The sequence below is a fragment of the Phodopus roborovskii genome, unplaced genomic scaffold, assembly GCF_943737965.1.
Source record: "Phodopus roborovskii unplaced genomic scaffold, PHOROB, whole genome shotgun sequence".
Classification (NCBI taxonomy): Eukaryota; Metazoa; Chordata; class Mammalia; order Rodentia; family Cricetidae; genus Phodopus; species Phodopus roborovskii.
Window position 1 is genome coordinate 12,916,149 of NW_026125052.1, and position 3,754 is coordinate 12,919,902.

General features: G+C 40.3%; 1 non-coding gene across 1 annotated transcript; it reads right to left on the reverse strand.

The window, feature by feature from the left end:
- Positions 1–1,335: 1,335 nt before the first annotated feature.
- LOC127221846 (U6 spliceosomal RNA) lies at positions 1,336–1,445 on the reverse strand. Its single transcript, XR_007834505.1, has one exon. It is a non-coding gene; the product is annotated as a U6 spliceosomal RNA (small nuclear RNA).
- Between the last annotated feature and the right edge of the window lie 2,309 nt (positions 1,446–3,754).

Here is a 3,754-nt window from a genome sequence, read left to right on the forward strand (position 1 = left end):
TATGTGTTTGTGTGTGCGCCCACCTGAGTATGCATATGTGTGTGTGGGTGCCTTCAGAGAACATAGGGGTTGTATCCCCCTTGAGATGAAGTTGCAGGCAGTTGCAAGCCTCCTGATATGGGTGCTGTGAATCAAACTCAGATCCTCCATAAGAGCAGAACACGCTCTTAACCTCTGAGCTGTATCTCCAGCCCCTATAAGTTTCAATCCTGAAGTTATCTGCCACTGGGAGGGCAAAACATACATATAAATGCCCCACCACTAATAAGTATTCCTGTTTTCTTTAGGCCTGTGGTAGTTTGAATGTAATTGACCCCCATAAACTCATAGGGAGTGGTACTATTAGGAGGTGTGGCTTTGTTGGAGTTGGTATGGCCTTGTTGGAGAAAATGTGTCATTGTGGGTCAGGCATTGAGGTCTCATATATGCTTAAGCCATGCCTAGTATCTCAAACCACTACCAATTACCTCTCCCGCACCATATCTGCCTACAAGCCATCATGTCCCAATAATGGACTGAACCTCTGGACGGAAAGCCACCCAATGAAATGGTTTTTTTGTTTGTTTGTTTGTTTTGTTTTTTATTTTGCTTTATAGAGTTGCTGTGGTCATGGTCATGGTGTCTCTTCACAGCAATAACTAAGAAAAGGCCCCGTTTGAAAGTTTCACTAGGACAAAAATGGATTCCAGGAACACCTCATGTGTTGACAGAAATGGGGAAGACACTTCTGCCTCATAGTATTTCCTTCTCAAAGTTGTTGAAGAGATTTATGTTATTTTTATGTAGATAAGTACCTGTCTGAATGTTTCTATGCACATCACATGTATGTAGTACCCTCGGGCGGCCAGAAGAGGACATCAGATCCCCTGGGATTGGAGTTACAGGGGATATCAGTCCTGTGTGGGTGCTGGGAACTGAACTTGTGTCCTCTGAAAGAATAGCAAAGGCTCTTAAACCCTGAGCCATTTTTTTTTTCTCTTTCTTTTTTGAGCAAATAACAAAGACTTGGTTTACCAGCTTTTTAAAACCAAAATTTAATGGTACCTATTTATTTATTTTATGTTATTTTATTTATTTATTGTGGGAGGGAGGTGTGAGACAAGGTTTCTCTTTGTTTCCCTGGCTGTCCTGGAAGTTGCTCTGGAGACCAAGCTGGCCTCAAACTCAGAGATCTGCCTGCCTTTGCCTTCCATGTGCTGGAAGCAAGGGCGGGTGCCACTACTGCCTAATCCAACAGTATATATTTAAACACTTATAAAACTGGTGAAGTTGACAGTATTTGTGCACAATTAGAAAACACACCAACTGAAGAAAAAAAGACAGAAATATTTCTGTAAATAGCTTATCCTGTCCATAAATGAATTTGCATGTCATCCTACTTAGAGACAATGCTAATCTTCTCTGTATCGTTCCAATTTTAGTGTATATGCTGCTGAGGGGATCATGATAAAAAAATCTTTTTTATCCTGCATTCTGAGAAATGCAAGCTGCTAGTGTTGGAGAATTAAGAAATATACTTTAGTGTTACCTCCTCAGCAGACAGCTGCCAATTAGCCTTGGACTTAATGAGGAAGAATACAAACTTTCAAAAACAGCTAATCAAAAGCAACAACGATCACCTTTAATGAACTAAACCATATTGACCACGCTTATTTTATCCAGGCTGATATGGAATTAGTTTGCAGTATCTGAGAAATTGATCAGAGGTCAGGCAGAAATGACTTAGGATGTGTTACCTACTCCATGTGGCCAAAATAAAACTTGACAAAAGAGCAGAGTATAAAAATATTCTGTAGTAATCAATAGCTACTTTTTCATAGAGATTGTCTCACTTTATCAGGTATATCAAATTAAAAAATAATCATCATGTTTTATTTTATAATGTATAGAGTAGGTAGACAGGAGACTGTTAAGAAGTATAAGACATCTATGGCCAGGCACAATGGAGCATGCCTTTAATCTCAGCGCTTAGCAGGCAGAAGCAGGGGCAATCTCTGTGAGTTTGAGATCAGCCTGATGTAGAGAGTTCCAGACCACCCAGAGCTATACAGTGAGATTGTGTCTCAAAAACAAAACAAAACACCAATAAAAATAATAGTAAGTAAAAGAACCAAGCAGTGGTGGTGCACACCTTTAATTCCAGCACTTGGAAGGCAGAGACAGATGAATCTCTGAGTTCCAGGCCAGCCTGGTCTACAGTGAATTCTAGGACAGCCAGGGCAAAACAGAGAAACCCTGCCACCGCCCCCTCCCCCAAAAAAGGGTACACAAAATAATGAAATAATACATAGCTCCCATTTAAATGCTCATTAATATATATTATTTAGTTAACATACATATAGTATCTAGTTTCATGTCACTATTAGTGTATCATGGTATAGGTTCAGTGCTAAGGCTAAAAATTTGGGGAAATTCTTATACTTGAAGACTTCTAAAGTTCCAGGACAGCCAGGGTACCACAGAGAAACTTCATCTCGAAAAATAAAAACAACAATAAAAAAGTTTCAAAGGGTGATCATGGTGTGGTACACCGGTAATCCTAGCACTTGGGAGATAGAAGCAGAAAGATAAAATGTGGTTCACAGTTGTCCTCAGCTACATAATGAGTTAAAGAAAAATTCTTAGAGTTAGAAGTTACAATCTGAAACAATACCTATGATTTCCAAACCTGTATGAATTTCTCAGTTCCTCTGATAATAGCTGTTAGCACTTGACGCTGTCAGCAATCTACTCAGACCATAACTCCTAATCTATAGCAAAATTCTGTAGACATATGCTCAATTGACAGTAATCTACAGAATATGAAAATCAAAAATATGTATAGTATTTGCTCTTGAGAACTGTTATCATCCTGGATGTTCCAGGATAGCCTGAACATCACATACATAACAATTCCTTTAGCCATTGAATGTGAAGCAGTTTTGGACTTGTTATACTCCGTGGGCCCTACTTTCAATTCTGCTATTAGTTGTCTAAATTTAAATTACATATTTAGTATCTCTGGTCCAACCTCATATGTAAAATAGGAATATTCCTACTTTTTGTGACGAGGATTAAGTTGGTGTATGTAAAATGCTTAACTTACCAGGCACCTAGTAAACAATTTTGAAATACGAGCTATTACCAAATTTGGTGGGTTTTTTCTTTTGGAAATGACACATTTTTGGAAATGACAAAGGAAAAAAAAGAGAGAGATTCTTGCCAATCCATGTGCCATTTGCTTTTCAGTAACCACAGCGGTCTGTTTCCCTAATGGAACAGGAAGAAAGAATTTTCACGTAGAAAACTAGGTGGGGCTCAGGTTTAAGGTTATACTGCATTTTGTGGTCACTTACTCACCCAGAAACTATCATTTTCGCCCTAAATATCTCCAGTGTATCCCAAGCAATGAAAGAAAACACTACTCTCAAAATCCTCTGATTTCAGAGGGAAACACTTTTTTATTTTTTTTACAGAATGTAAACAAGGTGTAATAATGTGCTAAGCAATCAGGAATGCAGCAATCCAGTGCCCCAACAGAAAGCCTCACACGCAGGCGCAGCTGGTTCTCCACCAGTCTCAGGTTGGCGCGTGACAGCCGTGCGGTTTACCCTACTTCCAAAGTGTCTCACTGCGCACGCGCAGCCACATTGCCCTACCCCCCCCACACACACACACGAGAGCGTGCGCGTGCGCGCGGCTCACCTTTCGACCCAGGCCGCGCGCCCTGGAAAATTCCACTCCCGAGCTCGCTCCACCCTTTGCGCCTTTTCTC